This window comes from Ochotona princeps, chromosome 16 (assembly GCF_030435755.1).
Source record: "Ochotona princeps isolate mOchPri1 chromosome 16, mOchPri1.hap1, whole genome shotgun sequence".
NCBI lineage: Eukaryota > Metazoa > Chordata > Mammalia > Lagomorpha > Ochotonidae > Ochotona > Ochotona princeps.
In genome coordinates, this window is record NC_080847.1 from 9,620,738 (window position 1) to 9,637,125 (window position 16,388).

Here is a 16,388-nt window from a genome sequence, read left to right on the forward strand (position 1 = left end):
GCTGCTGTGGGAATTTGGGGGAATGAACAAGTAAATGAGAGATCTCTCTCTATCTTTGTCACACGCACTTTGCCTCTCTTGTAAATAAGTAAATAAACACTTATTTAAAAAGGTAGTTTTGCAATGTAGTTAAAAACAGTTGGGGCTTTGTGCCTATAAATAGTGTTTAGTAAGCATGAGAGGTCTCTAGGAAAGTAGACCGAGAATCACTTAATTGCCTTTCTGGAACAGATTCGGAACAGTAAGGAAAGACAATAGAAGTACCTTCTCTGAAGAATGTGAAATGTCAGGTTCACCAAGAAAGAACATTTTGGATCCAAATAGAAGTTTCTTTTAAATCTCTATACTGCCTGAACTTCACCACTGTGTCATCCGATTTTTGTCTGTGAGAACACCTAGTTGTTGGGGTTCCTTGAGATTGTATATGAACTTAGAAATAGATTTTAAATTTCTGTTTTAAAACATTGCTTGAGGTCCAGTGCTGTGGTGTAGCAAATTAAGTCTCCACCTGTGCTACCAGCATCCCTTATGGGCACAGGTTTGAGTCCCGCTGCTCCACTTCTGATCCAGCTCCCTGCTTATGGCCTGTCAAAACAGCGGAGGATGCCTCACAGCTTTGGAAGCCTGCACCCACTTGGGAGACCCGGAAGAAGCTTCTGGCTCCCAGCTCTGGTATGGTCGCCATTTGAGGAGTGAACCAGTGGATAGAAGATTGATATCTTCTTTCTCTCTCTGACTATCTGACTCTCCTTCCCTGTGTAACTGTACAGTTCAAAGAGAAATTTTAAAATATACATATATATATATACATATATATGTATAATTGGCACTGCTGGGATTGTGATAGTTCTTTCACTCTGTAGATTGCTTTGGGTAGATTATCAATACAGGTTTTTTTTTTTCCTTTTAAGAAGACTTATTTATTGATTTGAAAGGCCGACTTAGAAAGATAGGGGCAGGGGATGAAGGGAGGGAGGGAAGAAAAGGGAGACAGAGATCTTCCATCAGCTGGCTCTCTTCCCAAATGGCCGCAAAAACCAGGGCTGGGCCAGGCTGAAGCCAGTGGCCTGGGGCTCCATCCAGGTCTCCCACATGGGTGGCAGAGCCCCAGCACTCCAACCCTCTGCTGCTGCTTTCTGCCAGAGGCATTGGGAGAGAACTGGACTGGATGTAAAGCAGCCAGAACCTGAAACAGTACTCCTTGGATGGCGGAGTCCCAGGTGGCCACATCGCAACCCGCAGCTCCCTAACATGGACAACATATTTGACAGTTTCAAAAGATTATGCTTTTGGGCTGGCGTGGTAACTCAGTGGCTGAATCCTCAGCTTGCAAGTGCCAGGATCCCATGTGGATGCTGGGTTGTGTCCAGACTGCTCTATTTCCCAGCCTGCTCCATGCTTGTGGCCTGGGAAAGCAATAGAGGATGGCCGAAAGCCTTGGAACCCTGCACCAGTATTGGAGAGCTGGAAGAAGCTCCTGGCTCCTGGCTTCAGATGGGCTCAGCTCTGGCTGTTGTGGCCACTTGCAGAGTGAACTAGCAGATAAAAGATCTTTGTCTCTCCCTCTCTCTATAAATCTGGCTTTCCAATAAAGATAAATCTTTTTTTTAAAAAAAATGCTTTCTGTTGCCTAAATATGAGATGCCTTTCTATTCATTGTATTGTTTAATTTCTTTTGATAAACACTTTGTCATTTGCAATAACCAAAACAGTATTCTCTGCATTACTGTTTCTCTCTTGTTGGGAGGCAGCAATTTGTCCTGTCCGTTCAGCTTTGTAACTTGTGTTGTGATCATGAGAGTAATTTCCAGGAAGTTTTTTTCCTTTTGTTTGGAAGGTAGAGTTACAGAGAGAAGTCTTGCATCAGCTGCCTCACTATGCAGATAACTGCTTTGGCTGGAGCTGAGCCCATCCCAACCAGGAGGCAGGAGCCCAAGACATGAACCTTCCTCTGTTGCTGTCCCAGGCCATAGACAGGAGCTGATTTCTACACATTTTTACATGTCAGACCAGAAACATCTTAGGCTTTTCTAACTCAAGCCCTAAAAGCAACGACTTTAAAAAAAAAGATTTATTTATTTTATCGGAAAGGCAGATTTACAGAGAGGAGAGAGAAAGATCTTTCATCCACTGGTTCACCCCTCAAGTGGCCACAACGGCCAGAGCTGAGTCAATCCAAAGCCAGGAGCCTGGAGCTTCTTCTGGGTCTCCCACATGGGTACAGGATTCCAAGTTTTGGGCCATCCTCAACTCTTTTCCCAGGCCGTAATCAGGGAACTAAAGGAGAAGTGGAGCAGCTGAGACATGAACCGGCATCTATATGGGATCTGGCTCATGCAAGGCAAGGACTTTAGACACTAGCTACTACGCTGGGCCCTCAACCACTTCTCCAAGGAGCACTGTTTACTTTTGGTGTGAAGAGATGTTTAGAAGTCAACGTCAGGGGACCAGCACCGTGGCGTAGTAGACTAAGACTCCGCCTGCATTACCAGCATTCCATATGAGCCCCAGTTCATGTCCTACCTGTTCTACTTTTGATCCAGCTCCCATTAGAGGATCCCCCAAGTCCTTGGACCCTTCTATGTGGCCGACCTATGTGGAAAGTGAACCAGCAGGTGGAAGATCTCTGTCCTCTCTGTCTCTAACTTTAGTTTTCAAAGAAATAAAAATAAATCTTTAAATTAAAAAAAAAAAAAACACACCGAAAACTGAAAAATTAGTAGTTTACCAACTTGAATATAACTTACTAAAATAAGACGTTGCCTCCTATTTTTCTTGATGTTTATTTTTGTGAAGCAATTTTAGCATACTGACCTTGACTTTTTTTTTTTTTTTTTAGATTTATTTTTATTTGTGAGGCAGAGTTACAGAGGGAAGGAGAGACAGAGGGCTTCCATCTGCGAGTCACCCTCCAGATGGCTGTAAGAGCCGGGCTGGATCAAACCAAAGCCAGAGGCTTCTTCCAGGTCTCCTATGTGGCTGGCAGGTACCAGAATCCTTGAACCATCTTGTGTTTTTCTCAGGCCATTAGCAGGGAGCTAGATGGGAAATAGAGCAGATGGGACTCCAACTGGTGCCCATACGGGATGCTGCCATCACAAGCAGCTTAGCACACTATGCCACAATACCGGCCCTTTGTCTTTTTTGTACAATGATTTATATGAGGGACCAGCATTGTGGTGTAGCAAGTTAAGCCTCTACCTGCCATACTGACACTCTATAAGGGTCCAAGTTCTAATGCCTACTGCTCAGCTTCTGATCCAGCTCCCTGTTTTGCTCCTGGCAAAGCAGCTGAAGATAGCTCAAGTGCTTGGGCACTTGCTGTTTCCAGAGACTGGGAAGAAGCTCCTGGCTCCATTGGCCCAGCTCCAGTTGTTTGTCCTTTGAGGAGTGAACCAAACAGCAGATGGAAGATCCATTTCTCTGTCTCTACCTTTCCCACTGTTTCTGTAACTCTGCCTTTCAAATAGATAAATGAATCTTTTTAACGATGTAGGACTTTGAGAACGCATTTACCTAATTTCAGCTAGTAAAAGATTACTGAAACACTTTGTAAGTCCACTTCATCTTGAAGAAAAACATCGGTTCAAAGGTCTTTCCTTTAGTCTTGTTTTAACAGAATGACTCATGACATTTCTTTGCAAATGTGTTTTGGAGGATTGAAAAAGCAACAAGCCAGCATCTCTAGATGAGATAATGCTTTTGATGTACTGAAGCCCACAGTGGGAATGTATCTTTAAAGAATACCCTAGTGGTCATCTGCATAGCATGTGTCCTTAAAGCCACCTGGACTCAGTGTCCTCCCCTCCTTTTGAACTGAAGTGTAGTCATGTTGATAGTTTTTAGACATCAGAGTGCCAGCACCAGTGTTGCAATGCAGTCTGTGTGGCAGGATCCCATATGGGTGCTGCTTCTAGTCCTGCTTTTAGTCCTGCTTCACCTCAGATCCATCTTCCTGCTAATGTACCTGGGAAGGAGGAGGAAGGTGGCCTTTGAGCTTGGACCCCAACACTCCCGCAGGAGACGGAAATGAAGCTCTCAGCGCCTGTTCCCATCAGCTGTTGCAGACATTTGAGGAATGAACCAGAGGATGGAAGATGTTTCTCAGCCTGTGTCTCTCCCCACCCCTCTCTTCCTTTAAATAAATAAATAAATAATAATAAAATAATAAATGTCTCCAGGTTATGACGAATTATAATCTATTCCCTACTTTTTCCCTTTTATAAAGCTTCTATTTGCCAAATTTTTAAAAATAGAATATTGAGACTGTTCTCTTGATCACTTATACTAGGCTTATGTGTTGATACTTCACAGTTTCAAACACACTGGATAGTGTTTACTCTGAAACTCAACATTAGAGAACAAGGAACTCTACAAAGCTGAAGGCTAAATGGACTATACTGTACAGACAGTAGTCAGACAAGCCAGAAGCTGTAGACTGTGGCACAGACCAACTGGGTTTTTTTTTTTTTTTAAGATTTATTCATTTTTATTACAAAGTCAGATATACAGAGAGGAGAGACAGAGAGGAAGATCTTCCATCCGATGATTCACTCCCCAAGTGAGCCGCAACGGCCAAGCTGGGAGCCAGGAACCTCTTCCAGGTCTCCCACGTGGGTGAAGGGTCCCAAAGCTTTGGGCCGTCCTCGACTGCTTTCCCAGGCCACAGGCAGGGAGCTGGATGGGAAGTGGAGCTGCCGGGATTAGAACTGGCACCCAAATGGGATCCCGGGGCGTTCAAGGCGAGGACTTTAGCCGCTAAGCCACGGTGCCAGGCCCAGACCAACTGGGTTTTATGGGAAAGTTATTGCCTACTTGAAAGAGATCAGTTTTAGTCCATTTCCTTGTCTGATTCACCAGTCATTAGTCAACTGGAACTCTTGTAGTAAATAACTTTTTAAGAAAGAGTTCAGGGCTCGCCTTGAACGCATTGGGACCCTGTACCCGCGTGAGAAACCTGGAAGAGGTTCCTGGTTCCCGGCATCGGATTGGCACAGCACCAGACTGTTGCGGCTCACTTGGGGAGTGAAACATCGGATGGAAGATCTTCCTCTCTGTCTCTCCTCCTCTCTGTAAATCTGGCTTTCCAATAATAATAAATCTTAAAAAAAAAATAAATAAATACCTGGAAGAACCAGACTGCAATATCTTCCCATTCAGAAGTCAAGAGACATGGTTGTATCTTATGGTGTAGGATTATGTCATTGTAAAGATCATTGGGAGTTTTTTGTTTTAGATTTGTTTATTTGAAAGAGTTACAGTGAAAGAGAGAGACACACAGAACTTCCGTATTGGTTCTCTCCCCAAATGACCACAAGCCCCTGAGCTGGGCTAGGCTGTAGTCATGAACTCTTTAGGTCTCCCACTTGGATCGTGGTGGCCCAAGTACTTGACCCTTCTGCTGCTTTCCAAGGCACACTGGCCTCTAGCTGGATTGGAAGTGAAGCAGCTAAGAGGCAAACTGAAGCTTAAATGGAATACCTGCTTGACCCACAGTGTCTCAGTACCAGCTCAGAGTGTGAAAAACAAAAACAGATTTTGAGAGCCCTCTAAAGCATGTGAAAGATTTCCTCACATTCTTCTTTTTTTTTTTTCTGAGGGAGGGGTTGTATTGTAAAGATTTTGGTTATCTTAAGCTTCCTAGTTTCTTAACGTTTTAAACGTTTTCTTCTTTTTCTTCAATAAATTTGCATTCTTTCTGTAATTGTGTATATGGTCTATTTGCACTATGTGTGTTAGGTGTAAAGTAATTAATGTTGACAGACTTATTGTTTTCAAGATTTTTTTTTTTTAATTTATTTATTTTTATTACAAAGTCAGACATACATAGAGGAGGAGAGACAGAGAGGAAGATCTTCCGTCCGATGATTCACAAGTGAGCACAACGGCTGGTGCTGCGCTGATCTGAAGCCGGGAACCAGGAACTCCCTCCAGGTCTCCCACATGGGTGCAGGGTCCCAAGGCTCTGGGCCACCTTCGACTGCTTTCCCAGGCCACAAGCAGGGAGCTGGATGGGAAGTGGAGCCTCCAGGACCAGAACCGGCCCCCATATGGGATCCCGGCACGCCCAAGGTGAGGACTTTAGCTGCTAGGCCACTGTGCTGGGCCCATTTTTCAACATTTTTTGCAGAGTATTTTTATGTTTCCATCATAGAAACTAAAGCAGTGATGGAAAAGAGTTTAATTTCCTGCCTCCCAACATCTATTGTGTGCTTTTGTGATTCAGGTATGGTCCTACTGTTAGAAATACTCTTGTCTGTAGCTCTGCTGAAATCTTAGAAAGTTACAGGGATTTTCTTGGAACAGTGAGACAGATTGGGATAGAATAAGGCATGGAGGGGAAAAATATGACCCACTACAAAGGTCTTGTAAGAAATGAGACCTGGGATGGGCATGGTGTACAGTATGTTAAGCCTCCCCTTAGAAGGCCTGCCTGCTCTATTGGAGTGGGTTAGACTTCAGGCTGCTCCGTTTCCTCCAGCTTCCTGCTAATGTGTCCTGGGAGGCAGCAGATGTTTGGGCCCCTGCCATCTACGTGGGAGACCCCGAGGGAGTTTCAGGTTCCTGCCTTTGGCCCAGTTCTGGCAGAGTGTGAGCATTTAGGGGAGTGGACCAGCAACGGAACATGTCTTTCTGGCATCCTCTACCTTAGCTGAGAATTTCCCCACTCCAGTACAGTGTTACAGAAACTGATGCACACACATTAACAGTAAGCCTGATGTTGGGATCATTGCACGAGACACAACTGTAGTCAGACAGATGGACTTGACAGTTGAAAGGGAATTTATGCTGAGTTGTAGATTTTGTTTTGAGACATGAATAGTGATTCTATTTTTTAATATCTTCCATTTTTTAAAAGATGTATTTATTTTTATTGGAAATTCAGATATACAGAGAGGAGCAGAGGCAGAGAGGAAGATCTTCCATCCGATGATTGACTCCCCAAGTAGCCGCAATGGTCAGAGCTGAGCTGATCCAAAACCAGGAGTTTCTTCTGGATCTCCTATGCGAATGCAGGGGTCCCAAAGCTTTGGGATGTCCTCTACTGCTTTCCTAGGCCACTACCAGGGAGCTGGATGGAAAGCGAGTCCTCTGGGATTTGAACCAGCACTGATATGGGATCCTGGCTTATGCAAAGCAAGGATTTCAGCCACTAGGCTACTGCGCTGGGCCCTGTATTTTTTCATTTTTGTTATTTGAGGGAGAGTAAGTTCCGCAGTCTGTGGATTTACTTTCTTAATGACTGAAACACTTCCTGTATTAGCAGGAAGCTGGGATCAGTGATGGAGCAGTTATCAGGCCGAAGCACTCTGATACAGAACCTCTAGGTCTCATGGTTGGAGCCAGAGAAAGGCAAGATTATATTGGGGAACACCACAGACATCCTGTTAGTGGGAGTGGTCTGGTTGGTATCTCCAAGGATGGTAATAGCTGGTTGCTGTTTTGTTGTTGTTTTTCCCTTATTTCATCACAAAGTCCTATAAATCCAACTGAAGGAAACTACATCTGTCTATGTTAGCATTTCATTTTAGATTGGAACATTAGTGACTGGGTCTACTGTTGGGTGAAAATCTAGTTAAAGTGACAAATAGTAATGTCATTGACTTTGCAAGTTGAAGAAATGAATATTAATAAGCTACATCCGTCAAAAAGTCATTTTATTCATGAACTTTAGAAAAATTTCTGTCCATAAAATCATTCTTTTCCTGACTATTCATTTTCATCGTGACATAATGAAGTCCCATCTGCTGAGTTTAAGTGACAAGCTCATATTAAGTAGGAGTATATTAAGGAAAGTACAGAAGTCTCACCCTAATGACTGAGGAAAGTGAGGTTTTAGATAATGCTGTTACAGAGTTGCACAAAATAGTTTTTGAAGCCTGATTTTGCAAGAATGTTGCAGGCATGGTCATTCATCAGTTAATCATCCTGCAGGTGGCTGTGACACACACATTGTATCTGGCTTGTAAATACTTCTGCCACCAAGATTTATCTAGGCCTCGGCTAAGGATGTTGGGTACAAGTACTTTGGGCAAGAGGCTTTTATTTTATTTCATTTGAGGTTTAGTTATTTGTTTTCAAGACAGAGTTACAGAGAAAAGAGGGAGAGATCTTTCTTCTGGTTCACTCCCCAAATGGTTGCAGTGGCAGGAATTGGGCCAGACCAGATCCGAAGGCCCAGAACGCCATGAGTCTCCAACATAGGTGACAGGGTCCCAGGTATTTGGGGCCATCTTCCACTGCTTTCCCAGGCAGCTGGATCAGAAGTGGAACAGTCAAGATTTGAACTAGTACCCATATGGTATCACAGACAATGGACTAAGCCACACTCCAACAATACCAGTCCCAATAAAGGATGTTTAATAATCTCACAATAAATATATGTTGATAATGACATCTTTGTGTGTATCAGTCCTGCTATTATCATATAGCTCCAAAAAAAAAAAAAAAACCCAACCATTTACCAAATCAAGGAATTTTGAGGTTCAGTGAAAACCTATTTTTTTTAAAAGATTTTTCAAGCCCATATAGGATATCAGAGCATATAAGGTGAGGAATTTAGTCACTGGGCTACTGCGCCGGGCCCCGAAAACCTATGTTTTAAAAGCCCCTGCAGGGCTCAGGACAGTAGCCACGTGGCTGAAATCCTAGCCTTGCTTGTGGCCTGGGAAAGCAATAGAGGATAGCCAAAGCCTTGGGTTGTGGACCCTGCACCCATGTGGGAAACCCAGAAGAGGCTCCTGGCTTTGGATCAGCTCAGCTCCAGTCCTTGCGGCCACTTGGGAAGTAGATCATTGAATGGAAGATGTCTCTCTCTGTCTCTCCTCTCTGTCAGCTTGACTTTCCAACATGAACCTCGCAGGATTGAGAGTGCCGCAGCAATATTCCCAGCAGTAAGGTGTTGGGAGACCTGTTTCCCACATGGGCATACTGTCAGTTGTCTTGAGCTGCAGGTGTTACTACTTAAAAAAAAAAAAAAAAAAAAAAAAAGTCCCTACAATAATACCAAAAATGTTAGTAAAATCTAGGGATTGATGATGAAACTGAAGTGGAGATGTCATCAGGTTTAAAAAAATGTTCCAGGTAGGACCTGTGTGATAGCCTAGTGGCTGGGATCCTCATCTTGAGTGCACCAGGATCCCATATGGGCCAGTTCTGATCCCATTGGCCCCGCTTCCCATCTAGCTGCCTGCTTGTGGCCTGGAAAAGCAGTCAAGGATGGCCCAAAGCCTCGGGACCCTGCACCCGCTTGGGAGGCCCAGAGAAAGGTCCGGGCTCCAGGCTTTGGATTGGCTCAGCTCTGGCCGTTGCAGCCACTTGGGGAGTGGATCATTGGACGGAGGATCTTCCTCTCTGTGTCTCCTCCCCCTTTCTGTATATCTGACTTTCCAATAAAAATAAATAAATCTTTTAAAAAAGGAATGTTCCAGGTAATTGCTGCTGAGCTTAATACAGTTAAGTTCAAATCTGTAAGAATAATCAGAAATGTTTTTTGATTAATTAGCTAATTTTGAGAAACAGATAGGAAGAGAACATAGCATGCGCTTCCATCTGTGCTGGTTCACTCCCCTCATGCCAGTGGTTGCCAGGGCTGGATGTGCTAGGTGGAAAACCAGTTGCTTGAGCCATCAGCATTGCCATTCAAAGCCCACATTGTATTAAGATAGAGTCATGGGCCCGGCGGCGTGGCCTGGCGGCTAGGGTCCTCGCCTTGAAAGCCCCGGGATCCCATATGGGCGCCGGTTCTGATCCCGGCAGCTCCACTTCCCATCCAGCTCCCTGCTTGTGGCCTGGGAGGGCAGTCGAGGACGGCCCAATGCATTGGGACCCTGCACCCGCGTGGGAGACCTGGAAGAGGTTCCTGGTTCCCGGCTTCGGATCGGCGCGCATCGGCCCGTTGCGGCTCACTTGGGGAGTGAATCATCGGACGGAAGATCTTCCTCTCTGTCTCTCCTCCTCTGTGTATATCTGGCTGTAATAAAAATGAATAAATCTTTAAAAAAAAAAAAAAAAAGATAGAGTCATGCCAGAGCTGGGAATTGAACCCACATACTCCAGTATGAGATTTGGAGCGCTTAATTGGCAGACAAAGCACCTGTCCCATGAAGAGATTTTGAATAACAAGGAAGCAAGGCCCTGTGGCTCAACTATGAACTTAAATTTGAATTAAAATGTTTTCAAAACTGGTGAAGTCAGAATGAAAGAACCTAAGCAGTGGCCTTAGCCGAAGTCCCTGTAGAGTAGATGCGGCCATGAAGAGCATTGTGTCCCGAGTAAATGTTGGGTGTGCTTGTCATTACTCAGAAAATCTTTATGTAAACTATTTTTTTTTAAGATTTATTTCTTTTTATTGAAAAGGCAGAGTTACTGAGAGAAGGAGAGCTTTATCATTTCCTGGTTTACTCTCCAGAAGACTGCTGGAGGAGCCAGGAGAAGCCAGTAGCTTCTTCCACGTCTCCCACATGGGTACAGGGTTCCAAGGCTTTGAGCCATACTCCACAGGACATAGGCAGGCAGCTGGATTATAAGTGGGGCATGGTGGTCCCAGCGCAGTAGCCTAGTGGCTAAAGTCCTCACTTTGCATGTGCCAGGATCCCATGTGGGAACTGGTTCAAATCCCAGCAGCCCTACTTCCGCTAGGCCACACCGCCTGGCCCCAAAATTTGAATTTTTAACAAGTGATGTTGATACTGCTGGCATTTCTGACAAGTGACTTTGCTGCCTCTGCATTTTGAAAATCACAGCTTGGTAGCCTGAGTGTTTTTAGTTTTTGGAGTTGGCCAGACTTGGAGTTGGTCCTCTTCATTTGAATGTTGCTTGTTTACAGTTTGCCTTTGGTATGTTTTGTGCTTATTGGTGTAGAAGGTATTGGAGGGCTGAAAAACTGGGCTAGGCTCAGCCTGGTCCTTTAAAATGTAGTACCCTGGGCCCAGCGGCATGGCCTAGTGGCTAAAGTCCTTGCCTTGAACACTCCGGGATCCCATATGGGCACCGGTTCTAATCCCGGCAGCTCCACTTCCCATCCAGCTCCCCGCCTGTGGCCTGGGAAAGCAGTCGAGGACGGCCCAAAGCTTTGGGACCCTGCACCCGCGTGGGAGACCTGGAAGAGGTTCCTGGTTCCCGGCATCGGATCGGCGCACGCCGGCCTGTTGCGGCTCACTTGGGGAGTGAATCATCAGATGGAAGATCTTCCTCTCTCTGTCTCTCCTCCTCTCTGTATATCTGACTTTGTAATAAAAATAAATCTTTTAAAGAAAAAGATTTATTTAAAAAAAAAATAAAATGTAGTACCCTGTCTAAAGCAGTTCATGTCAGCCTGGGGCAAAAGAAAAGCTATTTTTATTACCTATTATTAACCTAATTCAGGAAGAAGGAGCAGGCCTGCCCTTGTTTGGTGTTACCAAAACATAATATTCTGAAGCTGTTTCTTTGAGTTAAAGAGTTTTTATTAAACTCTTAAAAAAATTGTTGTTGCTAGAAAATTGCTGCCTTGCTTGTTCTCTCTCTTGATTTTTGCTTAAGGCTGTTTCATCTGATTCTGAAAATGTTATCTGATTGAGGCTTGGGTTACAAAGTCCAACATTTTTAAAATTTTTAAAAATTTCTTTTTAAAATTTTGAAAAGTGCATATGTATTAATTTTAGAGTTGTTCACGTTTCCTGGCCCGAAATAGCACAGTTAAGTTTTTGGCGTCTTTTGTCTCCTGCGTGCCAGTAAGAACTGCACCATATGGCTCGCCTGCTGTTACCCTCGGAAAGCCACACACTGTGGCGACAGTGCCGGGTGTGACTCGGAGCCGCTGCTCGCCATGTGACCAGGCTGTGTCAGGACTACCGTCTGGTGCAGCGTCCTGTCGGTGGGACCCTCTGTAGCTCTCTTGCCTCCCAGTTTCAGCGTTTGGCCACATCGTGGAAACATACTCAGAAGTCTGTGAAATCTCTCACCCCGCATTGGACAGAAGCTTTGGATGACTATGCAAGCAAGGAAAGCATGTATGTTTCAGAATATAATCAGCTGTTTTAGTGACTGGCCATGACAGTGTACTGCTTCATTTCACACTGCCTCCACCAACCCCCCGTCCAGCCCTAACCACATTTCCAAAGGGAAAAGAAATTGCAACTATAGATGTTTGACGTTGGTGTAGGCATGTGGGCAGGGGGATGGGATGTGTAGTTCTGAATGATGGGAGGTGTTTAGAACACCTACATGAGGTGGGAGAGACTGGTTGCCGCTCTTCCCTCAGTTCCCTGCCTGGGCCCAGCAGCATTGTGTTTCCTGCTGCTTGCTATTCATCTTACGCTGGAGCAGACATTTACTCCATTGTGGCCTCTATCCAGATGTTTCACACTTAATAAAATTGCTTTCAAGGCTATCCAGTATAAAATCAACAAATTTTCCTGAAAATCAAAATCAGATACACAAGTAGGTTTTGTTCACTGTAAAGGTTATGTTTATTAGATTTTCAGTTTTTTACTCAGTTATTCTTGGAACAGTTATTGTTAAATATCTACTATGTTTAAAAATATAGAATAAGCAAAATTCTGTCTGAACGTGTAAGCGGTGTAATGCCTTGCTGGGGAGACAGACAGTATACTGTGATGGTGTCTAGAGGCAGCTCATGAAACAGTTTTCTAGGGGTCGGCGTTGTGGCATAGCACTTAAGGCTGCCACCTGCGTTGCCTGCCTCTTGTGAGGGTTTCTGTGTGTCCTAGTTGCTCCACTTCCAATCCAGCCCACTGCTGAAGGCTTGGGGAAGATGGTAGGGGAGAGCCTAACTGCTTGCGCCCCTGCTACCCACCCAGGAAACCTGGAGGAAACTTCTGGCTGCAGCCTTGCCCAGCCCCGGCCATTGCAGCCATCTGGGGGCATAAGCCAGCAGGTTGGTCATCTGTCTGTTTCTCTACAGTTCTGCATAAGTTCAAATAAGCAACTAGATCTTTTTTTAAAGTTAAACATTCCAATGACTGCAAATATAATAATAATAATAATAATAATAATAATAATAGGTCTTTATCCACTGGTCACTCCTCAAATGGATGCAGAGGTTGAGATTGTGCCAGGCTGAAGCCTGAAGCCCAGAGTCTCTCCTGGGTCTCCCATGTGGATGTGGGTTGCAGGCGCCTGGGTCCTCTTTTGCCGCTTTCCCAGGTGCCTTAACAGGGAACTGGATAAGAAGTGGAACAGCCTGGACTCAAACTGGTGCTCATATCAGATGCCAGCATTTCATGCAGTGACCTTACCACTATGCCCTGATGCCAGCCTCGCAAAGGAAAATATTAAAGTTTTCCATGTGAAATACCTGCAAGTATTATTGTGCAGTCCCTCAAAAAATGCTTTTATCTCAGAAATTTAAAAGGTTGGTTCAAGCTAATTAATTATTAATGACAAAGTTAGCTTTCTTTTTTTTTATTTTTATTTTTTTTTAAAGATTTATTTTATTTTCATTACAAAGTCAGATATACTGAGAGGAGGAGAGACAGAGAGGAAGTGGAGCTGCCGGGATCAGAACCAGTGGCCATATGGGATCAAGGCGAGGACCTTAGCCACTAGGCCACACCGCCAAGCCCAAAGTTAGCTTTCTAAATATTTGATATTCTAAAGTTTCTGTACCTCATACTCATGTATGACCATTGGAGTTATAATTTTAGGAAATTATTTAAATATAGCAAAATATTTTATTTAATTAGATTTTTTTGCAGTTTTTTTTTTCTTCATAAAAATATATTTCTCTTTTTTTTTCCCCCTCAAATACCACTAAAGCAAATTCATAGCCCTTGATCAAGCAGGCCTCCCCATCAACCCCTACCCCAGTTTGTCTTCCCAGGTACTTCTCTGAGAAGAGGCCAACTGGAGCTCCATCCTCCTAGCCCCACACCACAAACACACACACACACACACACACACACACACACACACACACACACACACACACAGTCCAGGTCAGGGGGTGGGGTGGGCAGAAATGCACCTGCTGCTACCCCAGGGGAGGGAAGAGAAGCAATCAGTTCCAATTCATGCAAGGAAAACCAGCAAAATCCACTAAGAAAAAAAAAAAATTAACAGAGGATAAACTAAAAAACAAACTCCCCAAAAAGTGAAGTGACAGCCCTAGATACTGTGGGCAGGGCAGAGGTCATGGATACCAGGGCTGTGACGCAAGGCCTTGAGGAGTTCGTGTGCAGGCTTATGCAGGGCTCACCCCTTGTCCCTGTGTGTGCCTCACATCCAGGCCAGGGCTGAGGCACAGTCACCCCAGACCTAAAGTGTGCCAAGTCCATTCATTTGAGAGTATAAAAACATACAGCTTGGGCAGCGTCCAGAGCGGGGCCCACACAGCACTGGCTCTCTTCCCTTCACCTCTGCGTCCAGGGTCCGGGGCTGGAGGCACTGATGGGTCCCAGGCGGGCTCAGTGGCAGCAGCCAGAGGCCTTGGTTCTTTGGCATGAATGCCCAAAGGTTTGTCTTGCACAGCCAGGTAGGAGCAGCCCCCGATTCATCTGGCAGCAGCTTCTGGCTTGGGTGGGCACCCAGCATCCCAGCAGGATCCCGCCCAGCCCCTATGAGTCCTCTCCAGGATCTCCTTCACAAAGGCAGCGATTTCCGTCTTCTTAGTTTTGTGCAAGGTGAAGAAGGTGTGCTCCATCAGCTCCAGGTAGCTCATGCACTCTGCAGGGTTCTCGCTCAGGCACTGTGCCGTGAAGTCCACAGACGTCGGGGAGAAGCGGTCAGCTGGGAGCTGGAGGAAGGCTCCTTCACCACTTGCTTCAGCTGCTGGAACAGGGTCCCCCAGGACTCATAAGGGAAGCTCAGAATGGCCATCTCGATCATGGTGTAGCCCTTCTGGTTCAACTCGGGGTTGATCCTCTCAGGAGCCATGTAGGGCTTGCAGCTGGCATCCATCATCTTGGATAGCCACTGATGCCGAAGTCACACATCTTCATGTGGCCCTCCTTGTCATGAGAACGTTGGATGGCTTCACATCTCTGTGGATTACCGACAGCCTGTTATGTAGATGCTCCAGGGCTCACACCACAGACACAGCAGTCTCCCCGCGGATGTCTTCTGAGATCGAGATGTTCTTCTCCAGCACCTTGCGGTAGAACTTATCCAGCGAAGTGTCCATGAGCTCCACGCAAATCCATACATCTCCCTCTCTGAAGAGCGCCCCGTAGAATGTGACAGTGTAGAAACAAATTATTTAAATATAGCAAAATATTTAATTAGATACCTTTAAAGTTTTTTATTATTATTTATTTTGTTGGAAAGGCAGATACACAGAGAGAAGGATCTTCTGTATATCTTTGTAATAAAAGATGAACCCTGTTTAAAAAAAGAGAGAATGTAATGCAAAGTGTGGCTGTTTGTTAGCTTTTAGAATGCTAACAGGAAAGCATAATTTAAATCAGTGTTTCTCTGGAGGCACGCATTGTTATTGTTTGAGAGCGCCTTCCTCAGTGGGCAGTGTTGTCCTATAACCTGAATGGTAGTCGGCATACCCGATCTCTTTGTATTTTTGTAGTTATTTAAAATGTTGAGTACCTGCTTGGAACTATTTGGTCCAATGAGATAGAGGCAGATTCTGTTAAACACTATGAGATATATTCCTGTTATTACTGTTTTTAAAGCAGTAAATTGTAATTCAAACATTAACCAGTTTTGTTCAAGTCAGTGTGGTTAACACTGTCCATTCATGGGCCTGGTGCAGTAGCCTGGTAGCTAAAGACCTCAACCTTGCATGCTCAAGGATCCCATATGGGCGCCAGTTCATGTCCCAGCTGCTCCCCTTCCCATCCAGCTCCCTGCTTGTGGCCTAGGAAAACAGTCTAGAACAACCCAAAGCCTTGGGCCCTGCACCCGTGTGGGAGACCTGGAAAAGACTTCCTGCTCCTGGCTTCAGACGGGCTCAGCTCTGGCCATTATTTATTTGGGGTCTTAAACAAAAAAGGTCCATTCATGGGCCTGGCATTGCCGTGAAGCTAGTGAAGCCAGCATCTGCCACACTGGCATCCCTGTAGTGCCCATTCATGTTCCAGTGCTTGCTTGGATCCAGCTCCCTGCTGATGTGCACGGGAGGCACTGAACATGGCCAAGTACTTGCTCCCCTGCCGTCCAGGTTCAAGACCCAGAGAGCTTGCTCTGGTCTGCCACAGCCCCAGTTGTTGCAGCTCTTGTGGAATGAACTAGTGGAAGGAAGAAATATTCATTCTTTCTCTTCTTCCTTCCCTTCCTCTCTATAACAATTTTTTTTTTAAAGATTTATTTTATTTTTATTACAAAGTCAGATATACTGAGAGGAGGAGAGATAGAGAGGAAGTAGAGCTGCCGGGATTAGAACCAGCAGCCATATGGAATCAAGGCGAGGACCTTAGCCACCAGGCCACGCCGCC

General features: G+C 45.1%; 1 protein-coding gene and 1 pseudogene across 1 annotated transcript in view; one reads left to right on the forward strand and one right to left on the reverse strand.

Annotated features, from left to right (window-relative positions):
- Nucleotides 1–16,388, forward strand: part of GLG1 (golgi glycoprotein 1) — a 90,822-nt gene that overhangs the window by 22,465 nt on the left and 51,969 nt on the right. The window lies entirely within an intron of this gene.
- LOC131482189 (dual specificity mitogen-activated protein kinase kinase 3-like) lies at nt 14,495–15,190 on the reverse strand (annotated as a pseudogene).